Source organism: Phyllostomus discolor, chromosome 7, assembly GCF_004126475.2.
Source record: "Phyllostomus discolor isolate MPI-MPIP mPhyDis1 chromosome 7, mPhyDis1.pri.v3, whole genome shotgun sequence".
NCBI lineage: Eukaryota > Metazoa > Chordata > Mammalia > Chiroptera > Phyllostomidae > Phyllostomus > Phyllostomus discolor.
The window spans coordinates 40,221,107-40,247,672 of record NC_040909.2 but is presented as its reverse complement, the minus strand read 5'-3'; the positions used below and the strand labels follow the sequence as shown (position 1 = coordinate 40,247,672).

At 40.8% G+C, this 26,566-nt stretch overlaps 1 protein-coding gene across 3 annotated transcripts in view; it reads left to right on the top strand.

Moving 5' to 3' along the window:
• Positions 1 to 26,566, top strand: part of ATG7 (autophagy related 7) — a 284,196-nt gene that overhangs the window by 211,741 nt on the left and 45,889 nt on the right. The window lies entirely within an intron of this gene.

Sequence of the window (26,566 nt, the reverse complement as noted above, 5' to 3'; positions counted from 1 at the left end):
AGGGACAGCATGGCTTTTCTCTCAAGGGGAGCAAAAGCCTCGGCCTCTGCTTTGACAGGCCTTTATTTCTATCTCTCCACACATTACATGATGGTCCTCATTTACTATGCACAGGTTCGCTTTAGGTGGTTACCTTTTACAGAGAACAAAGGAGTCAATGCCGCTAATCACATCACTGAAGAGGGATATTTGCAAATGAAAAGGCGAAAGTGGTTGAACCAGTTACACTCATCCTTGGAAGGTTTAGCATGGATTTTAGAAAGTTACTTGGCAGTAAATGTCCTCAATTGAGAGTGAGGGAGTTTTTAGCCAAAAGCAAGACTCATAGCAGCCTAGGCACATTGCAGGCCTGATTCCCCACAGGAGAACCTATCCGTGGGTGTGGGTCCTGTGCATCTCCAAGTGGGAGCTGGGCCCATGCCACGCAGAATGGTCTCCTACATAAAAAATCCTCAAGTGAAGATTTTTTTAAAGAATTTTTAAAAGAAAAGAAAACTGATTTCTGCCTCCATATCCCACTCTACTTCTATCTGAACCTGACTGGAAATTTATATAAATATTAAAAGAAGAGTTTGTTTTAAATGTAACCCTAACCCAGTTTCGCTTTATGCTAATGTACTATTTTGTTTACTGTGTGCTGTGAATTTAGACATTTGTGTCTCCTCACCCATTTGTTGAACCCAGAAACATTGGTGAGCCCTAAATATGTTTACATACATTCACCCTCAGGCCCACTGTCTTTTAGGTCCCACATATTCCTTGATAAGCACAGGTCCCAGTTACGAGCTCTTCATGTTACATATGATCTGACAGGGTAGTGCCAAGGGAAACTTTTTATCTGTACCCTAGATATCAGCCACTTGGTTGAATTCAGTGCAATTCAATTCAGTTAAGGCTTACTGAGTGCCCAGTAAGTGACTACCAGTGTACAAGGCTCTGTCGGGGATACAGAATATGATGAGATCTGTTCGGAAAAGTCCAGCCACTGTTAACATAATGAGAATGGTTTGCGTGACATCAGTGTAAGCTGGCAACCAAGGAGATTGGACTGGAATGCGCGTGCATGAACAGTGATGACTTCACTATACTAGTCAGTGGGGGTGGTAAACACCATTGAGTGAGCTTGTATACTGTGTGCCCATCGCATTAAAAATGACGAAATACAGCAATGAATCTGCATCAAATTTTGCCTTGAGGTTGAACATTTCTATGCAGAAATTACCTGGATGATCCAGAAGACTGCAGCTATGGGCAACTGGTGACTCAGCCTCCCTACAACCCAGATTTGGCACCCTGTGATTTCTGGCGTTTCCCAAAACTAAAATCACCTTTAAAAGGGAAGAGATTTCAGACCGTCAATGAGGTTCAGGAAAATATGATGGAGCAGCTGATGACAATTGGGAGGACTATGTGAGGTCCCAAGGTACCTACTCTGAGTGAGACTGAAGCATCATTGTCCATGTACAGTGTTTCTTTATTTATTTTTAGAGATTTTTAAAATTTATTTTTAGAGGGGGTAAGGGAGGGAGAAAGAGAGAGAGATAGAAACATCAATGTGTGGTTGCCTCTCACATGGCCCCCACTGGGGACCTGGCTCGCAACCCAGGCATGTGCCCTGACTGGGAATCGAACCTGCGATCCTTTGGTTCGCAGCCCGTGCTCAATCCACTGGGCTACACCAGCCAGACCGTGTACAGTGTTTCTTGTATCTCATATATTCATTCAGTGTCTGCTGTGTGCTTGGCCCCTTCTAAGCACTAGAGATACAGTGGTCATCAAGAGAAGGCAAGGTCTCTGTTTGCATGAAGCTTATTACATTTTGTTCCATAAACAAGTGAAAAAAAGACATGTTCTGCTAGTGATGAGCACAATGATGAAAACAGAGCAGGATGTTGGGGTAGAACAAATTGGTGTCGGGTGTGGAAGATCAGAGAACAGAGGTCAGGACTTAGACAATTTAGACTGGCAGGTCGGTGAAGGTGACTTCTGAGCTGAGACCTGAGTATAGAGAAGGGAGTCAGACATGTGAGGATTGGGGGCAAGAGATGTAGTCAGAGGGAACATCCTGTGCAAAGACCTAAGTTGGAAATAAGATTGTTTAGTTTAAGAAATGAGGGAAATGTAGCCAGCATGGTGAAAGCACAATGGGTTAGGGGGAGAGTTGTAGGAAATAAGGTTGGAGACACTGGGAGAGACTAACTGATATGGACTCTCATAGCCATGAGAACAGCCTGCGCTGTGTTTCAAGCAGGATATTGACAGGGAGTGTGATTCACGTTTTTTTTTAAGTCTTGGCTGCTATGTGGGGAATGGATTTGGGGTACAGAAAGGTAGAAACAAGAATGTTTAGAGTGAGTGGCTGAGCAAGGTAAGTTATATTGTTATAATTATTGACTCTATCACATACCTGGCCCACAAATCTGAATTTAAATTTTCTCTTAAAGGCAGTGATGTCTGTTAATAATAGCTCCCACTTATTGAACACTTACCAGTGCCAGGCATGTGGCTTTATATGCATTCCTCATCAAGCCCACACTCACACTCTCACACCCTCACACCTTATATGCTGGATTTATTATTGACATCAGCTTTTGCAGAGGAAAAAACTGAAGTGGAGAGAGCATAGGTACTGACTACTGGTTAGTGAGGAAAGGGAACAGGAATGGCATAATTCCAGGTGCCCAACTCCTAGAAGGGGAGACTTGTCAGAAAGCATAGGGGAGGCCACCGGAGTTTGGCCGTGACTTTGAGACACAAAGAAGAGCTGCTCCTGCTGACCAGTGAAGAGTCTGTGTGAGAAACACATATCAAAGGGCAGACTGCACTGTGCATAAACCACTGGGGTAAATGCTATGGACAGGCTTTGATACAGACACTGATGCTGTTACTCCCAGCAATTTACAGACCAGGAGGTATATACCTGTAGATATATACTTGTATGTATCTACATATATATATATACCTGTAGATACATACCTGTCTAAGGTATATACCTTAGATATACTTGTAACATGGACTAAAAGCAGGAACTTCCTGAATGAGAATTTGCCAATACGCTTAACTTAGAATGTCAGAAAAAGCTCTGGTGTCATAATTGAATTCCTATACCTTCCCCTAGGTTAGTTTTAAGCTAAAATTGCCTTAGAAAATCTGTCCTGGCCTGTCCTGTCTGTACCCTGTACCCCAGGTAAGCAGATCGTGGGGTTTTTTTCCCCCAGATAATCTGTCTCTTTGTCTCTGTTACACACAGGCGCACACACTTAAGTGTGTATGTATCCACACACGAACGTCCCAGGGCCTGGGCATTCTGTGGCATCTCAAGAGCCCTGGAGCAGTTTGTTGTGCCATGAATGTTCGCATTAGTAGGGCAAAGATGATTCCCAATTGTGATCTTGTTTGTTTGTTTGTTTGTTTTTCATTCTCACCTGAGGGCATGCGTATTGATGTTAGAGAACTAGACCTCACCGTTCTCGTACACATCCTGACCAGGGATGAACCCTCAACTCGGCGTGTGCCCTGACTGGAAATCCAACCTGCGACCTTTCAGTTTATGGGACAACACTCCATCTAACTGATCCACACCGGCCATGGTCCCCACGTGTGATTTTGTTTCCCTCAGATACTCAGGGTCTTTTCGCCACCCTGAGACATCATCATGACTTTCCGAAGACTGGGTGTTTCCAAGTGCACAGAAACCACACTGCACACTTCCCTCAGCCCTCACCAGGGTCAGGTCCTGCTCCTTCGTACCCAGAAGTACTGGAAAAGCTGTTGGGGCCTAAATCTTCTCTCATGTATAGGATCCATTGTGGGTTTCATTTTGCTTTTCCTTTTTATTCTGCCTTGAGAGGACTGACTATGTTGTTTTTAGTTTTCTATCAGCATTCACTCTAGCAAGCCCGGAGGTGCTGGTGTTTATAGTTGGCCAGGCTGCTTATCAGTTTGTAGAAAATGGCTGCAGTTCCTAGAACTTGATTTGTTAGCAGATACTCCATGCAGCAGCAGCAGCGGCAGTAGCTGCCAGCTGATCTGAGTTTTATGTGGTGAGATTGTAGTTGGAGATTTTCTTTTCCCCTCAGATGAGAACTACTGTTTGCTGAAACTGAGATCATCAAAATCATTTCAATTAAGACTGTGTGAGAATATAATTACACCTCCCAAAGATATAAGCCTGACTTAGTGAGGTGAGAGCAAAACCAAATAGGGTCAATACAGAAGAAATATTACTGGTACCAGGTAAATTGAATGGAAACTCACTCACTTTCAATGATATTATACAAATTAAGTAAAATTCTATTTCCCTTTTATTATTTTAGCTGAGTATTCTTGTCCAAAATGAAAATCAGATGTTTTTCTTCTTTTTCATTTTTTTCCAAAGCAAATGGTTACAAACACTTACTTAATATAATTTACTGGAGCTCTTTTCTAAAAGAACATTTACATTACTTTGTTTTACGCATGCAGTAACTTTTGATCAAAACATGACTCCACTCCCTTGTTTAATGTTGAGCATCTGGATTAAAGGCTTCTTTTAATCTTAAACACAGATTATGGCTCTCTTTCCCTTTAAGCAAACCGCCATAAAACTTTGGCCTCTTTCCAGTTTTCCTCATTAAGGTTCTCTTTATTATAGTGTTTTCCGATGGCAGTCATTAAATGATTGTTATGCACAATGGGCACTTGATTATAATTATTTAACTGGCAATCACTTATTGCGGCAATTTGGTGGTGTAATTAAAAGGGAGCATGTTTGTACCTGCCAGCATGTGTGAGATGTTCAGCTCTGGTTTAGGGCAAGAAGCAGAACCTAAACATATGGACAGGAAGAATTGGCACTTCTATGAATGAAGTTTTTCTTTTATTCTTCTCCAATCTGGTTCGTGTCCTCTTTTGTTCCATAAGATTATGAACAATGGTGATAAAATAAGATCTGGTTAAGAATTTTGGGGTCGGGGGGGAGTGGGGAAAATACGGACAAGTGTAATTGAACAACAATAAAATAATTTAAATTAGAAAAAAAAAGAATTTTGGGCTACAAACTCCTGACTGTAGATACCTTCAGTAACTAATGCTAACTTTCTCTATGTGCTAAGAAATGTGAAATAGGTAGAACTATATTTACATAATTCTGCTTATTTTAACACAACCATAGGAGTGTTTTTGCCATTCTGATTTATCAATTTCAGCAATTCTTTCTTGACATATAAACTGATATGAGATGCCACTAACAAAAAGTTTCTATAAAAGATATATGACATTAACACGCACTTGGAAAGCCAGTAGTCACTAAAGAAATTAGTAGCAATGTGACTCCCAAGTGAAGATGAGCTCCCACATTATTCCCAGCTCTTTCAGTTGTGACAAAGACCTGATTCTTACCAACCTTAGTAAAGAGAGAATGTCTTGGTTATGTAGCTGGGATGTTACTGGAACTGCTTATAGGATAAGGAAGAGCTGCAGGAACCAGGGATCAGGGTTAGGACCTGGGATTCAGCCCCTCCAAGATTCACTCTGTCTCAGCTGAATCTACCCATACTTGGCTTCATTCTGAGAGATTACAGTCGTCTCTGTGGCAGGAAATGAGGCAGTTAGTAGCTCTGGATTCCTACCTTCCCAGCTGAGCAGTGCCAGTGAAAAGCAACAGGTGTCTTCTATCTTTCATAAATCATCCTCAGGGAAGGACTGTGATTGGCCCTACTTGAGTCATACATCCACCCCCTGGACTAATTACTATTGCCAAGAAAAATGGCACTGTATTATTGGTTAAGCCTGTATCACATGTTATCCCTGAAGGTAGGTAGAGAAGATGGAATCCTATGATTGACAGACCTGTCAGAGACATTGATATGTCCCCATAGGTGGTACCCCCAATGACTGAGAAAATGCAGTGATTATTTTAGAAAATGAATATGAAAATCTGAAAATCCAAATTTAAAAAAATGTTTACTGTGTGTTTTCTCAAAGTGGATCTCTATCTTTGTTTTAGAAATATTCCACCTTTGTAAGTAAGATTGAATTATAAAGGTGACTGCAATGTAAAATGATCGTCAAACCTCACCTGTAGTCATTCCTGATTTCAAAAGACCCCTTACTAGTCTGATCTAAGGACAGGGTCCTGAAGAGATGGGACAGCCACAGATTACAGATGCCTGCTATGGCAACACAGCTGCCACTGCTGCATTATCACCAGGGACTCAGGATCCGGGTTCAGAGAGTATACCGTCTTCAACTACTGCCTCAGAGTATGATCCAGTCACCATGGTTCTGGCTAATAAAATTCTCCATTTCTCTCTTGATTTAGTTCCATATTTGAATCTGTGAGTACAAAGGCAAAACAACCTACAAAATAGCAGACTTAAGTAGCAAAAAGCCTTAAAAGTAAAGGAAAACATTAATTGAAATATTGAAAATTTAAAAGAAAAGTTCACCCCAGTCAGTGTGGCTCAGTTGTTTGGAACATTGCCTGTAAGCAAAAGATTGCGGTTCAATTCCTGGTCTGGGTACACGCCTACCTAGGCTGCAGGTCTTGTTCCCAGTCCAGGTGCTTATGGGAGACAACCAGTTGATGCTTCTCTCTCACATCAGTGTTTCTCTCTCTCCCTTCTTCTCCTTTCCTCTCTCTCTTAGAAAAAATCAGTGAAAAAAAGTCCTCCGGCAAGGATTAAAAATATAAAAGAAAAGAAAACCTCCCCACCTACTGCCCCCAACACACACACACACACACACACACACACACACACAATGATCTAATCAGTCTTACTTATGAGGAAAGTATGAATCATCCTATTTATTAAGCAAATAAAGAAGTCGATTGAAATGCACAAGCTCAAACTTGAATAAAAGTAAAGTGATTCTCAATTTCCTATTTCTCTTACTAATCAGTGCACATTTATTTTGTGTTATGTATTTATTTGTACAACTGAGATATTTAAGATCAGGTTAACTTAAATGAATAATTGAATACTACCTGAACTCAGGGGCAGGGAATCACCTTCTTCAAATCAAACATGTGCGTATATATTTATACATACACACTTTTTCAGTTTGTGGATATTGGACACTGCTAGAGGAGTTTCTTGGGAATCTAATCTTCTCAATGGCAAGCTCCTGCTTTGCCTTTGCCAGTAGTTTAGTTCATATGGACTCGATGCCAATTTTCTTTTCACATATGTGAAATAACTGTTTGGCACATAGCAAACAAAACAGTGACACCATAGAGAAGACTGGTGCTTTTTAAGAAGTGAAATAGGCAGATTCAGAACTAATTTTTTTCTTTAGGTGAACCAAGTTTAAATTAAATTAAATGTTGTAAGAGATTACAGTATTTGTGTGACTCTCAAGAAGTCAAAGTCTGTGGCAATAAAGTATTTTCATTTTATAGAGTTTTTCTTGGAAAGGGTGCACACCATATGACAGCAGAGTGCTTAAAACCCAGAGCTTGGTGCCAGCACAAAATCCAAACATCATAAAGTTACTTCCAAAGCCCAGATATTCATTGGTCCCCTCTCTTGCAATAGAGCATCTGTCAACTAGTCCAAGTCCACCAGCTCAGAATCACCTTCCCAGCTTTGGGTTTTGAGTATGATGCACCAAGTAAAGCATGTTCTCCAGGAAGGAAGGAAAAGCTATTTAACAATTGTCAGATGAGTCAAAAACCACAGACAGCAACATTGTCCCAGTGGAGAATTTTTTTCTTTAGCAAAAATTTTTTCTTTAGCCAAACAAAGTCAAGAGGGGCCAACTAGTAGCCTAGTGGCCATTGCTGTGTGCGTTCCTGGTCCCTTAGTCAGTTTTTTTAAAACCCAGTGAACTTCCCTCTAACAAATAGGCTACCTCTTAACCCTGTCCCCTTAGGGCTGCATGCCATTACTAGATTAGAAAATTCTAAACTGAAGGGGCCATTTATTCAGGCTTTCCATGCTTCCGCAGTGCCCTGGCAGCAGTGAAAAGCCTTGTAATCCTTGTTTATCTGCTTCCCCAGTTTCACCCAAAGGGTACTGGGGAGGCCTTTGCCTTCTCTCTAGGCTGCTTCTGTGCACAGAGACTTAAAAGCTTTGCTCACCAGGCCTTAAAATTCAGGCTCCTCAGTGAATTTCCATCACAGGGTCACTGCCAAGTCACACAGATCTGCCAAGGACAGCTTCCTAGGAGAGCACAGAGTCCCTAGCCGCTGGGTGACAGCTCGACAACCAGCCCCCAGCGCTGGCTGGCTGGGCATCTCTTCTCTCCTGCTCCCAGCTTTAGACTTCACCACCACCTGCTAATGCATCTAGAGAGAACAAGAGGTCTTGGTCAAAACAGATTATTAGAGCTGTTATGCCAGAAGGGTAAACAAGTCATAAATTACTCTTAATTCTTCTTGGCTGTGGATGCTATTAGTCTTTAGTTATGGAAAAATAGACTCCCTTTAATCTTGTTTTATTCATGTAATAGTTGGTCTCCTTTATGACTGTAAAGCTCACTTTTCTTCAAGAAGCATTTCCTAAGTATGTGCCCTATGCAAAGTACTGTGTAAAACGCTACTCTTGAGAACAGATAGGGAGTCAGTGTTTACTGGTACTGGGCTTCAGTTTGGGGATGAAAAAGTTCTGGAGGTCAGTGGTGGCCATGGCTGCACAACACTTGAATGTACTTGATGCTACTGGACCAGACACTTACAGATGATTACAGTGGTGGATTTTGTTATGTATATTTTACCACAGTAAAAAATTTGGCTTCTTACACTCTTTTTAAGTCAAGATTAATTATTTATTTGTTATATGTTTCCTATATAGCAGAATGTAAGTATATGGGACTAACTACAAAAACCTAGAATTCTACATTTCTTATATTTTACATAGCAGGTACTAAGGTCATTATTTCACTGATTTCTCCTATTATCAGAATACTGTATGAAGTCTTATTTAAGTTGATGAATGATTACCCTCTGTAGCAGAAGTGAAAATAGAATCTCAACTAATGAATGCATAGTGAATTCCTGGTTAGGCCTTAGATTTAAGGTCTATACCACAGTGCCCCAAAATGGTGAGAGCTTTGTTGAGCGTGGAGAGCAGAGATTCAGATCTTGTCTTGAGCTTTGGTAAAGGGCAGAAAGTTCTGGCCTTTGACCAGCGGTGTGACTGTATGCCAATCACGTCATCTCTGTGAGCTGCAGTGTCTCTATCTGTAAAATGAGAGTGAAGACGCATGCCTCTGAGGGGTTCTCAGGACCAAGAGTACAAACAGTTGGAGAGCACTCAGTGCTATGCCAGGGACAGTGTAGGTGAATCTGTGCCACCTCCCTTGTCCCGAGGCCGCTGTGACAGAGGACTGTAATGCATTGGTGTCTGAGACAGGCTCTCCCTTCATCCTAAATGTGTGAGCCACCTCCTGAAAATCCTCTTCTCCCTCTCCTGATACCAGGGCCCCTCTCCTGTCACTCTCTAGACTCTCTTCTCCTGCTCTGCCTGCCTTTGAACCGGGGAGTTCGTGATAGAAATGCATTGATGTTGTGTGAAGGGGGATGGCCCGCCCCAGAGCCCCTGGCCCAGCGCCAGCAGCAGCCGTGGAAACACGGCGGTGCTTAGTGTCTGATGGAATTTGGGGTCCCAGCTTGTCCAAGGCCCTAGGACTTCACCTCGCTCCTCAGACCCACCACCTTTTTTGGGGTTAGCATCTCTTCCCCTTGGTTTCCTTTGACCTCCCATGCCTTAATCTAAAGCCAGCAGACCCGTGTCTTTCCGGTGGGTAGCTTGGCCCCAGCGGGCCTTCTTCCCCCAGGTCAGAGACGCTGTCCGGCACCTGTCACCCCTCCTTCCTCGTGAATCCATGCTGTTCCTCCTGGCCCCAGGGGACAAGCGGGCCCTGCATCAGGCTTCCCCAGTTTGCTGAAAGATAAGAGAACTTTGATTCGTGGTATATTTTATCAGCTTCCTCAAGTTAGTAACATCCCTTTCATGTCTCGTAAACATCTCAGTGATAAATTGCATGCCGCCCCCTCTATACTGGCACCATGAGTTGCAGGGGACAGCTAGTCCCAGGCTAGTAAGCCAGTGGTGCTCATCCTTTTATTATTTTTTAACCTTTTAATTGAGGGTTATATAATTTATATACAATTAAGTGCACAGATCTTAAGTGTACATCTCAATGACTTTTTATTACCTATGCACGTGTGTAAAGACCACCCAGATCAAAATTTAGAACATTTTTTAAAGCCTCCCTTGACCCTTCTTCCACCCAGTATCCCCAAAGACAGATAACCATGATTCTGACCTTTATTACCCTAGAGTAGTTTGGGTTCTCAACTTTTGTTTTTACTTATACTCACTCCGAAGTTCCCCTCTCCTACTTAATAAAATTTAAGAGTTCAAAATTAATTATTTCCATTGTGACCAAAAAACCCAAAGTAATGGTAATTTTAGAAATGCTTTTCCTACCCTTCCCTCCCATACACATTCTAATAAACTCTCTGTCCCCCCGTCTCTTCCCCCAGACAGGTGGTGGGGTGGGAGGGTGACATCCCATCCTTTCTGGGCAATCATGCCCAATCCTAAAATCTGGAAGAGAAGAGAAACACACTCCCCAGGACCTTAGTGCTATTTTCCCAGTGCCCAAACCTCACATTAGAGTGTTTTCTAATCTGAACAAGTGTGTGGTTCTTAGAATCTTCAGATAGCCACTGAGCTGCCAGTGTGCACAGATTCTTGCTTGCTGTTTCCTGTCAAAGTAGGATTTTTCCTTCCCCTGATTGTGATTGGAGTTATCTTGGGAATGGGGATCACATTTAAAGAGGAGCATTACCATTGCATTCCCCTTTCAACATGTTAATGTTGACCATCTTGTTGTTCATGAGCAACATTATGGGAAGATTATTTTACAGGAGATACACAGAAGCCCTCATTTTGGCATGTACTGACATACTCAAATCCTTGTATTTAAAAGTGGGGCTTAGTGTGTTTATCCTACAGTAAAAATATCTACAAGAAGCTATTATTATATTGACATTAGAGCCAAACAGGAAATCAAAGGATTCACAGATGTTATCTCCTTTAATGCAATGGGTTTTCTACAAACGGACCTTGCAGCCAATCAGAAAGATGCTACAAAAGGAGTTAAAGAACATGTTATTGACACAGTGTTTATTCCTCGGGCTTTACCGGCCATGTTGTGTTCTCAGAGTTCTGAGGGCTAGAGAGAAAGGGAGGCTTAGAAAGAGAGAGATGAACTCAGCAAGAAAGAATTTAGATAGAGTTCATCATTACCACAAAAATATAATATATTTTGATGTTAGGTAGAATTTGGTATAATTCAACAATTATATATAAGCATTTATTATATGTACAGTATGGCACAACACACATTTGGGACCTGAAGGGAAGGTGATATGCCAAAAACATTAAGTCCTCAAAACTGGCTTTTTCAGCATTTTTATCCATGATATGGATTAGGACAAAACTGGCACATCTAGCAAATCCATGGATGATGCTAAGCCAGAAAAGAACTAAAATTGGGATTTAAAGAGATCATGACAGGCATAGGCTGAGCCTAAAATGTTGAAATACAACAGGCACAAATCTAAGTCCTTAGATCTTTTTTTTTTTTTTGAGTTTCCACGAGTACAGGATGGGAGAGATGTAATAAATAGCACCTGTGAGAAAGGTTTTCGATGCTCACAAGTAATATGAATGAAGCAGTGGTGTGGAGGGGCATACAAACGTCCCTTATGGCACTGCTGAAGGTACATTTCTAGAAACTGAATGGCCAGACCCATCCCTGGAGTATTTGACTTCAAATTACTACACTTAAAGATGCTAAAGGATGTTGACAACCAGGATCAGAAACCATGAAACAAAGAACATTCTCAAATAAAGAATGAGTAGTTATACCCGGGCTGGTGTGGCTCAGTGGACTGATGGCCGACCTGAGAACCAAAGGGTCGCCAGTTCAATTCCCAGTCAGGGCACCTGCCTGGGCTGCGGGCCAGGTCCCCAGTAGGGGGTGAGCAAGAGGCAACCATAGATTGATGTTTCTCTCCCTCTCTTCCTCTCTTCCTTCTCCTCTCTCTAAAAATAAATAAATAAATAAATAATTTTTAAAAAAGAGAGAGAAAAAAGAATGTGTGGTTAGGTGAAAGAAGAGAAAGCCAGGGAGCTGCTCATGTCCTGTCCTCAAATACCTGTAGGGCTGGCCTGTGTGTGAGGCATGTGAAGGCCAACCTATGACTAGGGGGAGGTTATAAAGAAGGGTCTCTAGTTCAGTTTGACAAAAACCTTTTCCCACACTCAAAGGTGTTGATCCAGAATGGAATAGGTGACCTCATGACTGGGCACGGATGTGGAGGACTGCTATGTATGGAGGATGTAACTCATGCCACCCCTCATGCCAATTATAGGGCCCCAGAGGTGCTGTGGATGGGATTTGTGCACCCTAGGTATTTGGGACAGATGCTCTGTAAGGCCTTATCCAAACCTGATATTCTCTGGTTGCTTATGTATGCACATGGCCAGAGAATATAGTGTAGGATCTGGTGAATTCTAGTAAGATAGCCATGGGCTAGAATGCCTGGGGAAGGAGGCAGGAATTGGCATGGACCTTGTAGTGCAGACAGAATTAAAGAGCACAAGAAGATTGAAGGCTTGAAGGCAGGCGTGCATGGGGGTGAGATGTGAGGTCAGGAAATAATGAGACATTTGGACAAATAAGGTGGGACAACAGAGTGGAAAATGTTGAGCAGGAAATGGAGATTTGAGCTTACTACTACAGGTAATTATGCTCTGCTGATGGATTTTATTGGGAGAGGAAGAAGGTGTATGCATAATCCTAAAGAGGTTGTGGGGCACTGAAGTCCTTGGATACCCTTGTTTTCACATGGTTTTATATAAGGAGGCAGGATGACAAAGACCCTGCCCCTACAACCTTGGTAGCTCCCTGTTCTAATGGTTGATAAAGGGTGGGGATACCCAGACCAAATATCTCAATAGATATTTCTGCTACAGAAGAGCTACAGACAATTCCACAAGACTGTGGGGGAAAGGCACCATGTTAGGAAATGAGGAATGAGGCTCATTTATTTATCTGCAGCCACATTTGAGATTTTGTGTTTGCACCAGTGCTAACTCTCTAAGCTCTCTGAATTCAAGTCCTCATTCCTGGTGCCCATCAGTCTAACAGCCATGGATACCAAGTTTCTGTTCTGCTATTGTTCATAGATGTGTCTCCAGAGGGCTCTTCCTTAGTTCTGCCCACCAGCACACTTTATCTGGTTTTATTTAATGACCCTTATTCACCCTCTATTTTCTCTTAACTGAATGGCCAGTAGATGCAAAGTATATACACTGGTGTTAACTTGGGTTATTTGCACTGTAAGGACTTACCCTATATTGTAATATACCTTTTGCAAGTGCACACTTTTATTTCCAGGCATTTTCCTACACAACAGCCCTACTACCTACTATGTAAATAAACTTGGGCTTACTCCTTGTCTCTCAGAGGAGGAGGTTAATAATGCAAGAGAGGGTAAGTGATGCAGTGAGAATATCCCATTTCATGAGAGGCAAGACCATTGGAAGGAGGATGTTATCACTCTTTAACTAAAGAAACATTCACAGAGAAAGGGTTTGGCATTGGCAAGGCCAAATTAAACAGGATACTGCATTCTCTCCAAGCGTTTCCACCGCCGCACCCCTCTCTTCACACTGACACTTGTGGGTCACTTCCTAATCCATGAATGGGTTCACTGACCTGTAAACAGGGGTGGGAGATGGAGATTTTATTTGCACAAACTCATGGAGGGAAGTCATTTTGCAGGTTTCCCAGAGATGAGAGTTTTCTCTTCCCCATTTCTAACTGCCTCCTCCCTTCCCCCACTATAAAACACTCTCAACCTCCCCACCCTAGCAAAAACTGTGACACAGACCTGCATATAGATGCCAGTCATGGCCACGTTTATCCTGGTCTTCTCTGAGAGCTGCTGAGGCTGGGGCTTCCTGCCCCCCACTAGACCAGTGCCTCAAAAAAGACATTTCAGGGCTAGCAAAGAGACTGTACTATGAGGGGCCATTGAAAAAGCCAAAGACCATTCTGTGACTCATTGTTAAGCCCATCACTTTAGGGGGCCCCAGTTACTGTCTCTTTTGATCTTATACCCAGTTTGAGTAGAGAATCAGGAGTGCCTAATGGGCTAACTCTATAGCACACATCGTCATTTCTTCTGAAGCTAGAAAGCTGTTATTAACATAAAGCCGTTATTGCTTAAATTCAAATAAAATAAACAAAAATCTGTAAGACTTTCATATTCTTTCTGATGCAGCCTTCATTGGGTATTTCTTGTGTTCATAATTATTTCAAGTTCTAAGTTTGTTATTCTGTCCCTGATTTCCCCTGATTTTCCATAGTCTTCACCCCATCGAAGTTGTCTGCTCCTGCTCTGTCTTAATGCAGATTGTACAGAACTCCAGGGAACCCTGGAGACGCAAAGCAGATCAGTGGCTTAATTTTTATTTTAAATGTTGTCTGTGAGCCATCATCATGGGCAACTTTGGTAAATAAGGTTGATTTCTGTTCTCCAGAAGTCTCTGCCAATATTCTGGTCTGTTGTGTACATTCACTGCTATTATAGTAATAATTGTTTACAGGAGCCCAGATTATGATATTTTAATAATATGAAGCCCTTTGTTGACATAAATGCTTGATGCAAATTGGAATGAACTATTAAAACCACAGTTTTGGCTCTACTTACCAGTACACAAAAAGATTGGACCTGACACATCAGATAGACACAAGCCTTCCTTAGTGTTTCTTCTCATCTCACTTAAAGAGGCCTCATTTTCAGAGTGGTGAGATCGAGGCCTAGGACCACTCTTTGGTGAGTTTGTGGTCAAACTGAGATTGAACTCCAAGTCTCCTAACTCCTAATCCATACTTTTTTCCTCCTATCCCATGCTTAACCATTCTTTTATATACTTTCCTAGGAGCAAGGCTCTGTTCTCCAAGCAGAATTTCTAAAAACTTGATTCCAGTGTGACCCAGTTATGGAGAATCCAAAAATGGCAGTTTTCCAAGCAGATCATTGGGATTATAGTTTGGGGAATTTTGCAGCATGGACCCTGTGTGGTAAGGCTGCTGCAGGACAGGACTGATACCTGCTCTCTGTTACATCTGGCTTGTACCATGTAGGTGCATTGCTTTTTCAGGTGATGTAATTTCCTACCTTCTCATCCCTCCAGTCCATCTACTACCCCTACTAGGATTAATCTTCCTTAAACACTGGTTTTTACAGGATCACACCTGTGACCTAATACCTTCCCCACTTTGCCCAGATCAAAGCTCCAAACTCCTCAGCTGTTCCTCCAAGGCCCCCAGACAGACCAGTGTCCTCATTCCCAGTTCTCTTTGCTCTTGTAAGGGCATTTTCCCCTGTCTGTGGTTCAGCCCTTCCTACCCTGCAGTGGCCAGGCCAGTCCTACTTGTTTGACTCTGTTGCAGACTATGCCCCCTATATTCTGAATTCCTGAAATGTCGGCTGGTTCAATGAGAGTGTGTATGCCCGACTGTTCACATCCCGATTGCATCACTGTCATGAATCTAGTCTCTGAAACTCAGCTGTAAGCTCCTAGAGACACTCTGAAGCTTGTTCAGTTCAAGTTCTCTTGGAGTCTCAGGAATTGTTTCAGAGAGCCCCTTAGGCCAACAGGAATACAGAGCAGTTCCATTTATTAAGTAGTTAGGACCAAGCAACTTAATACATAATGTCAATCAAGTATCTATTTGAAAAAAATGAGCAGCACATAAATTGAAAGAAAATATCGCCTCTTTATTCTGAAATCATCACAGTATGCTTCTGTTGGGCTGTGCACAGCTTCCCAAACCTTGGAATCAGATGTGAACCTGCCACACTCCTTTCCTGTTCTGTGTTGATTTTCACATAAAACTTGCTTTTATAAAACAACTGCCACAAACCCAGTTTTGCAAAGATAGGAGATCATCAAAAGGAATGTAGCACAAACTAATGTTAAACTATGAAAACTACCTTGATCTGATAGTTGGTGCAGTGCCTAACAATTTGTATATCTATTGTTTCCCTCAAAAATTTAAAATATCCCATGGAGCAAGTTCACTGCAGTGTCCTGAGGCACTGAGGCACACAGTTCTAGAGCTCGAGTGTAATATCATAGTTTTCTTGCCTGTTCCCAAAAGCTCACTGGGCAAGGCAGTCCTCATAGAATAGGTAGCCAATAAATGCTTTATGAGGATTTTAATCCTTGACCTCCTGATAGAGGCCACACGTGCCACAATCTAAACAGCAGGCCGAGTTCCCTGGCTTAGCAATGATTCAAGTTAAATTCATTTGAACATCTTTTAGGGATGCTGTAAAGGAAGTTCCTGTACTGAGTGGAGGTTGGCTTAGATGCCCTATAAATTCCCTTCCATGACAGTGGTGAGGATGAAATGTCTCCAATCCCCATGCCAAAATATAAAAATATTTTTTTTCATGTTAGAGACATTTTCAGCATGTTAGAGAAGTCTAACATGCTGAATTTGGTCTGGAGGAAAGGAATAGAGACATTGAACTGCTATTTCCTTAATAACTTAGAGTAATTGATAAACCATCTTCTTTTCAATTGCCACAAATATTGAACATATGGTAGGGCACTGAGAAAACTGCCATACCAAAAAAGTTGAAATACTACAAAAAATATATCTGATCCCTATGTAATACAACTGACAATTTTTAAAAAAAAAAATTAAACCTAGAAATAAACACCACTGGGAAATGTAAAAATTCTTTTTGGATCACCCTGGCTGGTATGGCTCAGTGGATTGAGTGCCAGCCTGAGAACCAAAGGGTCACCAGTTCAATTCTTAGTCAGGACACATGGCTGGGTTACAGACCAGGTCCCCAGTAGGGGGCACATGAGAGGCAACCACACATTGATGGTTCTCTCCCTCCTTTTCTCCCTCCCTTCCCCTCTCTTTAAAAAGAAATAAATCTTTTTTAAAAAAAGTCTTCTTGGATCAATGAAGAAATCAAAATCAAAATTATAGACTAGCTAGAAAATAATGTGAAAATTCTGCACAATTTTTTTTTGATATAGCTAATACAGTGCTTAGAAAAATTCACCAGCCTGTGTTCTTCTGTGAATAACAAAAATGAATCAAGTAAAAGAAATACATCAAACTTACAAAGTTATAAAAAGAATAGGAAAGCTAACCAAGGATGGCAGAAGAAAAATCTGAGAAAAGTTACTATATAGTAAACATTTAATACATATTAGCTGTTACCATCTGTAGTTGTCAAATAGATTGAGGAATTTCTATTTAAATGGTACAGAAAAATCTCCAGGAGATAGTGCTAAGTTTAAAAAGTAAGATTTGTCTATAGCCATACCACCCTGAATATACCCGATATTGTCTAAAAAGCAATGTTCATTTTTGAGACAGTTGGGGAAATTTAAATATGGGCTCTGTAGTAGGTGATATTACTGAATTAATGTTAATTTTCATAGGTGCAATAATATTATTGTAGATGTATAGAAGAATTTCCTTATTCTTAAGGGATGCATGCTAATAGATCAGAGGGTGTGTCATTGATGTCTGCAGTATCCTTTTCAGTGGTTCATGAGGAAAAATGCATATTAAAAGAGAAATTTGAGAAAATATTAATAGTATATTTATATGAGTTATATAGAAGTGCTTATTCAAGTTTTCTCTAAGTTTGAAACTTTTCAAGAGAAAAATAACAAATGATACGACAAAAAAGGTACAGAACATTTATATGATGTTTTTCTAAATCTTGTGTGTGTGTGTGTGTGTGTGTGTGTGTGTGTGTTTATATTCTGGGCCGTGCATTAACTGTCTGTAAAATATATATGTACTCAGTGGTTGCTATTGGGGAGGGAAACTGGTTGGCTGGAAACAGGACAAGAGACTTAGCTTTTGAATCTCATACTATGTGCTTACATATTCTGTTTTAAAAACATGCTATTGGATTGTGTTTTTAAATTTTAAACCTTTTGTCTTCTGCTAGTCTTATTGTTGTGCCATCAGAGGATAAAAGAAATAAGAATGCCCTCGGAGGCCAGGAGGCAATTTAGGAAGTGCCTTCTCTCAGAACAGATTTCTTCGATGGTTTCTTCCTCACACAGTCCCCACTCCACTGTTGATCTTCCTGCGGGTGAGCAGCCTGTGTGCTTCCTGCCCCGGCATCCCGCCCCACCCGCGTGGAGCAGCCCTTTGGCCTTGGCCCTGCAGGGATTTCATGAAGGCGTTTTTACAGCTGGTGGAAGGTGGTGGGCACATGGGATGGTCCTCAGAAGAAATAGGTGTGGGCTTCCTGTTTTCACTGTGACTCAGACGTGTGGGAGAACACTTCTGTAGAATACTCTTAGTAAATAACGTGTTTACCCTGACACCAATGCAGCTCCCAGCGGCACAGCTGGAACTCAGAGCTTGCCTCTGTGGTGAGAACCAGAACTGATAGTCTTGGATGTGGCTTGTGGTGCCAATGACTGCAGAGCTGAAAAGGACTTACCTGAGGGATCCAAACCTCTCACTTTACAAAGAAAACACTCAGGCCAGGGGAGGTCTGCTGACAGCCAAATGGCACAGCTGGTCACCGTATGTCCCCTGAGCTGTCTTCCAGGCTTCTTTCCATGGTAGTGCAGGCTTCAGACTGTCGTCAAGGTCTCACCTTGTTTTCCATACTTTAAGACTTGATATAGATAGTGTCATGTTGTACATATCCTCCCACAACCTGCTTCTTTTTTTCCACTCAAGGATGTATTTTTGAAATTTATCTGTGTTGCTGCGTGTAGCTCTATCCAGTTGAGCCATTTTCACCACAGCATGGTATTTTATTGCTTACATATTTAAAAATCCACCTATTCTTCTGCTAAAAGACATTGAGGTTGTCCTTCCAAGCTTTTGATACAACTAATGCCCCTCAAAACATCCCTGTGCTTGCTTCTTGTGCCTACAGTACACATCCTTGAGGGTTCTCAAGGACTTGAGCCTCTTCCCTTCTCACTGTCTCTGCCTCCTTCAGTGAGCAACACACCAAACAAATAGTTAGGGCTCTTTCTGTTTCAGAAATTCATGATTCATAAAAGTAGGCATTTATCTGAGAGACAGTACATTGATTTACCTCAGGCTTTTTCATTGGGAGAGGAGTGTGTTAAAGTCACCTGAAAAAAGTATTTTCCTTCAAAATAAACTCAGGGCTTGACCTCAGATGCATTGAAGTTTGAAATTTCTTAGGGAAATTTCTATTTTCTCTCTTTCTCTCTCCCTCTCTCCCCCCTCCGCCTTCCTCCCTTCCTCTTTCTGTAAAAATCAATATTTTTTTAAATTAAAAGAGCTAGTAGGACTTTACCAGAGAATATGCACAATGACAATAGTAAGTTCAAAGGCACAGTTTTTGCCTTCCTCCAGTAACTGAGGGTAGGGTGCATGTAAGGATTATGCAGAGAGATGGAGCTTGAAAGGTAGGAAGGTAGGTGGGTTGGGGTGGAGGTAGGGAGCATTTTGAATGGACTTTATGCTGAAGATGTGAGGGAACCCAAGGTTATGTTGAGCAGAGGAGAAACATGGAAAGGAGTGTTGCAAAAATGCCTTTGGCAGCAGGAAAAGCATGAACTGGAAGGGGAGAGCTGAGGCTGATCAGGAGACAGGAGGAGGCAGTAGCAATAGAAAAAAGGAGGGAAAGGATGATTTTGAAGGTAGCTACTCTGTCATTAGTGAGCAAAATAGATTGGTAGACAGAAGGCAGCTTGGCTACTTAACTCGTTTTCTGTTTCTTCTCCTTTTGTCAAACTGAGGTCAGACCACAGGTAAATAGCAGCAGTATTTCTATTAATACCTAGGGCTATGAAAACAAAGTGGAGTATATAATATGGCTATAATTGCATAAAGATCTAAGTAGGGACAAGAATTTGAGGCATATGAAAGAAATGAGTGCCAATTTAAAATGTTGGAGTCATCCTGTATGTCCTAACTTTCATGTGTTCATTTCTACACATGCTGAACCCAGGAAGTGAGAAAAGTTCTCTGCATTTGGAATCAGGGAGCCAGCATCTAGTGTTCCTGCTCTGCCTTTTACAATCTGTGAGGCTTTGTGTTAGCCACATGACCTTTCCAGACTTTGGTCCCTCCCATGTTAAAACAGGATTTGTCTGTTGCCCCAGGATTCCTTTTAGACCTAACATCGCCCAGACTCTGCTTCCAGCATGTTAGGCCTTTCCCCTGGGGCATGTCTATGTAGACACCATGCACCGTTTTCTTTGCCAAGAAGAGGAACTGCTTACTGAGTTTCTGTAAACCACTTCTATAGGTTATATGATTTATTTCTAAATCTGACTCACTGATAATATATGTGCCTATATTGGGTGAGGATCAAGAAAGCTTCTAAAGGATTCATGAAGCAAGCAGTGGTATACTTCCCCTTACCTTTTAGCTAAAGAGTTAATACAGAGCTAATGAACCCTGAGGAGTGGTTGTGCTTTAATTGGCATTCAACTGTGGTACAGGGGCAGAAAGAACTTGGCAAGGCACACTTGGGTGTATGCCTACTGCAGACTACTGCCCTGTCTTTGAAGAGTACATTTGTGTTACAGACATGATAAGATATACTCTTTTTTGAACCATAAGATGCACCTAGGTTTTAGAGGAGAAAAATAGGAAAAAAATTTTTGAAGCAAAAAATGTGGTAAAATATTTAATAACATAAATAACATAATACTTCACCAATGTAAATGTAAACAGAACTCAACAGCAGCATTAACAACCATTATTCCTCCCAAATTGGGGGGGGGGGGTGCATTTTATAGTCCTAAAAATATGGGTGTGTTTCCAGGGTGCATTTCTTGTATACATTTGAATTCTAAAGTCAAGTATTCTATCTTTCCATCCAGTTTGTCTATTTTTTCCTCTTTTTAATATATTATTCATAACTATTTTGAAGTCCTTGTCTGCTGAATCAGATATCTGGGTCACCTCTGATCTACTTCTATTCACTGTTTTATCTCTCAATAATTGGTACCTTTTTATTGTTTTGTGGGGGAGGGAGGCATATTTAGTAATTTTCTACTGTGCACCAAACACTGTAAATGGTATATGTACTCTGGATTTTGTTACAGTGTTATAAAGAGTGTTTCATTATCTTCTTTCAGTTAGCCAAATCACTAGGAGAGCACTTTGATTCTGTTAAGACCTGATTTAAGCTTGTTAGGGTAGATCTATTTTAGTGTACCCCTTACTCCTCGAGTATGATTGATAATCTTATAGGTGGCCTTTCTGGGGTTCTGATAAATGTTTGATATATTCACTTATGTCTTCGACTCTCACTTAGCCCAAAATTTAACATCTCTCCAGTGCTGTTCAATATCTGGCATTTCCTATCAGGCACAGCTCTCGGCTTCCCAACATGTACCTTCTCCTCCAGACTTCCAGGTGTCTCACCCTTCACTCTGAAGCCCAATAATTACCCAGGGTTCCAATTTTCCACAGATTTCTGAGCTTCTTTCCTGAGGTTCACCCATCTCTGCAGCCCTACTCCCCAAATCCCAGTATCCTTAACAGCATTGAATTCTGATTTCTGCCTTGTCCCTCTACCAAGACCATTGTTCTGTGCTTGAGGTTTTGTATTGGTTGCTCCCTGAGCCTGAGAACAACTATTTTACATATTTTGTGAAGTTAGTATTATTGTTTATGACAAGAGTAAGTCTGATACAATCTACATTATCATGGTCAGAACTGGGAGTCAGCATTTTGCTATCTTGATTTCAGTTACATTTTTTTGATACTCGTTTTGAAAAACTACTTTATGACTTATTTTGATTGTGAATTTGAGTTTACTTCATGGTAGTTTTATTATTCAGTAATGTTTCCCAACTATGGAATGTATACCCTGGGTACCTCTATTATTTAAATAGAAAATGGTTATTTTTAGAAGTATCTTTATTAATGTATGAATGTTTTAATTGGTCTATTCAGTTTTGTTGCTCACTGTTTTAAAAGATAGCTTCTTTGGCATTTGCTTGGCTTGAATTTTATAAAGTGTTGAGAGTCCATTTTGGTTTGACCCTAAGTTCCTGGTAAGCATGGTCTCAGTAACAGCACATCTTGGCCAAACTGATGTGCTGGGTAATTTCTGAAGTGGCAACCACCACAGTTTAATTCCTTTGGCCCCAAGTTTTATCCCCTGTGACAATTCAGCCACTTCAGGGAAAGGACGGCAGAGTAGGCTATATTAGTAATTCATACCACTGGGAAAACAAATTGTCAGATCCCATCTTATGAGGTTAGTTTAGTAATGAGTGGGAAGAAATTTTTGTGGTTACGCTTTGGTGTCTGAGGCAGTGAACAGGACCATACATGGTGGGAAAGTGTACATACTATGGAAGGGACAATAAAGATAAACATTATCATTGTTTTAATCTTCACCAAGGAGCTGGGCTCCTTCAGTGTTACATCTGTTTCCTCAAGAAGTTCTTAATGCAGCGTGACAGGTACCAGAGTAATAAAGCAGAGTCAAAAATCATGCAAATAGACTGACAGTATATAGAGTAAGAATTAAAATAATGAAGGTAGGCTGGAGGGACACCAGGAATCAGTAACACTGGTTTCTTCCTCGGAGGGCTGTTGTGCAGCTGGTAGTTCAGGATGGCTGTGGGGGAAACTTCATTAGATACTCTTTTCCTTCTGAAGCTTGAACCATGTGAATATATTAACTCCAAAAATGGCAATCAAGAATATTCATTTATTTTGATCCCTCTTGAAATATCCTAAAATAACAGTAAAAGGATATTAAAAAAAATCCTCAGAGATAATGAGGATAAGAGAGCAAACAACAACAACAATGAAACAGTGGATTCTGGGAAGATGGTGCTGTGGACTGAACATTCTTGCCCACCCCCGAATTCTCGTGTTGAAGCCGAATCTGCAGTGTGATGGTATCCAGAGGTGGGGCCTTTGGGAGCTGATCAGGTCGTGAGTGAGTGTGCTTATAAATGAGACCCCGGAGAGCTCCCTGGCCCTCTGCTGTGTAAAGGCACCAGAAGATGGCCATCTGTGGGCTAGAAAGCAGGCTGTCACCAGACACCAAATCTAATGGCACCTTAATCTTGGAATTCCCAGTGTCCAGAAGTGTGTGAAATAAATTTTTACTGTTTATAATACCAAAAATGGTATTTTTGTTATAGCAGCCCAAATGGACTGAAACAGGTGGATGATAAGAAAGTTAAATTCTAAGCCAGCCAGTGGATAAGTCCCACATTTTCTACCTAAAGGCTTGGGAATTGGAGGCAGCAGATTACTCTGTTGAGTGGTAAAGTGAGAGGTAAATATGAAGCTTAAAGTAGGAAAGTTCATGGAAAGTCTATCTTAAGCAATTAGATCCCCAGCTCCCTACTCTGGATTTGCACAATGGGACAACTGCCTCCCCTATTTCAGTTAGGAAACTGAAGGTTAACTTTCTGGTTAGAGTACACAGAGTTTCTGATCCAGGACACATCAGCCAGAGTTGAAAGTCAGCTGTATAGCACTGAAAACATGGGATTAAAAGAATGTTTCCATATCAAATACAGAGAGATCAAACCTTCTCCCCACACTGGGCTCCCATAACATAGATTGTCAAACTTAAATACCTTCCAGACAGGAGAATAGATGATCCTTCTCCAGAGATTCTGACTAATGCCAAAAAAAAAGATGTCATAGACTCTGTGACGTGGTAGCTCAGCCAGCTGACCCAAAGTCAAGTCCATGGTAGACTTCAAACAGCTCTGAGTACCTCCTTAAATAGGAGCAGAAACCAAGTGTTATCAGGCATCTAACTTGAAAGACAGAGACTAAAGTAAATTTGAAGGAAACAGACTATGCCAAGAGATGAAAATTTTAGATAATCCAAAAAATTCATTATCATTTATGTTCTCAGTGAGATAAAAGAGATATTATGTAGAGAGCAGGCTGACCACCCCAGGGGTAGGGAGTGGGGGATGGAAGGATCGAGCAAACAAGAAAAACAAGAGAACAAAACTCATGGACATGGACAACAGTGTGGTGATTGTGGAGGTGAGGGGGTAAGTGGAGGTAGAAGTAAGTATAGGGAGGATAAGTGGCAATAGAAAAAATGTAATAAAAATAAATTTTAAAATATTAAAAATAGATAAATTATCTCTTTGCAAGAATATATAAAGCAAATGAGAAAAAGAAGTATGTATTAGAATTTCATAGGTTTAGAGCAGAACCATGTGATATATATACTAATCTACAATGCTTCTCTGAAAATAAGTCAAAACATTTTTATACTCAATCAGGCATTTTTAATAAATATTTTGAAATAAAAGTATATTCATGAAACAAGAACAAAGGCTATAAAAAGAGATACTCAGGTAATTTTTAAAAAGCTCTCAGAAATTAAAATTTTTAATTTAATAGAAGGATTAGACTATGAGGTTCAGAATATCTTCCAGAAACTAAAGCAAAAGGCCAAAGAAATGGAAAATAGGAAAGAAAAGATAAGCAAATTAGTGGAGGAGGCAAGGACTGCCAAGATCCAAATAACAGAGGTTACAAGAAGAAAAGCAGACCAGAAAAAAAAAGTGGATAATAAAGACAATTTCTCAAAATTGAGAGACACAAGTTTCTAGATTTCCCAGAACAGTGAGTGATAATAGGATGATACCAAGGACCATCACAGTGAAATTTCAGAACAGTAGGATCAAAAAAGACCTACAGCTTAAAGAGAAGAAAAAATAGGTCATATACAAAGAATCAAAAGTCAGAATGGTTTTTGACTTCTCAGTAACTGCACTGGAAACCAGAAGTCAATGGTAGAATGTTTTCAAACCATAATCTACAGTTCTGTATTCAGCCAAACTCGTAATTGAGTTTGTAGGTAAAATAAAGATATTTTCAGGTATACAACGATCTCAAAAAAAATTGCCTTCTATTCACTCTTTTTGAGAACCCACTGAAGGATGAACTCCAGAAGAGCGAAAGAGTAAACTGAGAAAGAGGACTACATTATAGGTAGTGGGGGATGGTACACAGGAAGGAGTCAAAGAAATCCTTAATAATGGTGAAGGGAGATCTTAGGATGACAGCTGTGCCTGAAGCACTGCGAGAAACTAGAACAGATCAAAGCAGATCAGAAGGCCCCAGCATGGATTTCATTAAGAAAACGAAATTGCTTTAATATGTGTTTAAGCATATATTTAGGAAATTTAGACAGTTGGCAGAAAGGTTGGTATTAAATTATTCATAAGTACTTAGGAACAAAATAAAACAAACAAAAAAGGGCAGTTGTCAACTTCAGGGAAAACAATGCTGTAGAAGAAAGAAAAAGCAACCTAGTATATTATAGTGCTCACCTACACATAGCAATTAGAAAGTCATAGTAATGCCAATACTGGATACTGATCCAATTAAACATGTAATGTAATTACATTGAAAGGACGGGAGGACAGGAAGGTTAGTGTTTGTGATCATAGGGGTGAGTGGGTCCTTAGCAGTGAAAGAGAGCTAAATCTTCATTTACTAAAATAGGAGATAGATATATAATGCTTAAACTTTTAAAAAATCAAGAGATAACAATATAGACATTATTTTAACATATAGAGGTAACTTGAATAGTATCAGGTAACTCACTATGGGGAATGGAAGATGGAAACATGTTCTTTATAGCAAGCCTTGGAATTATTTTTTTAAAGCCTGTCCATATATAGTTTAGAATCAGATGCAAAATTAAAAAGAACAAAATGAAGTGGAAGAAGTGATCATGACGATTGGACACTGAGATTTGGGAGGATGAGTTGGAGTTCTGTAAGCTAAGGGCATGGAGGTGTGTGCTTAGTAGGTAGAGAGAACCAAGACTGGGAATAAGTAGGAGAGGTGTAGCCTGGCCTTTGAAGGAAGCCTGATTGAGACGTGGAGTATAGTCATACCTATGTATTAGTTTTTCTCTCTTTGGTGTCTCTACATTGTTTAAGACATGGTCCTTTTGTTACTGATAAAATAATAACCTGTTACTATGTTTGATTATTGTTAATAAAGTGACAGTATTCTTTGTACTAATTTCAAAGGGAGGAAACTGAACTTGTCATTGAAATGATCTTCACAGTAAGGTTTACTGAAAAGGCAGTGTCATTTACAAGTCCTTACCTGGACATCAGAAGAGTCTTTTAACTACCACTCCCAGCCCTCAGCAGTCCTTGCAAGACAATAGACGCCAAAGGAAATGGGCATTTTGCCAAAAACTTGGGACGTTCTGATGCCTGCAGCATCTGAAAGCACCTAGAGCCAGAAAAAGGACTTGGCATACCTTTGTGCCATAAAGACAAATGGGCATCTGGGCTAGTGGTCAGCTGGTTAAGTGCTAGTTAAGTAGGTCTTTTGTAACCTGGTCACTTCCTACTGCTTACTGCCACGGGAGGCATCCAGAGTGCTAGAAGGCACATGGTGTGGTGGTAAGATCTGGAGTTGACTCATGGCTCTACTATCTGTGACTTCAACAAAATCACCTAACCTCTTTCAGAGTAAATAGGGGTAATAATCACAGGGTGATGATAGGTACCAGGTAAAATAATGTGTATGG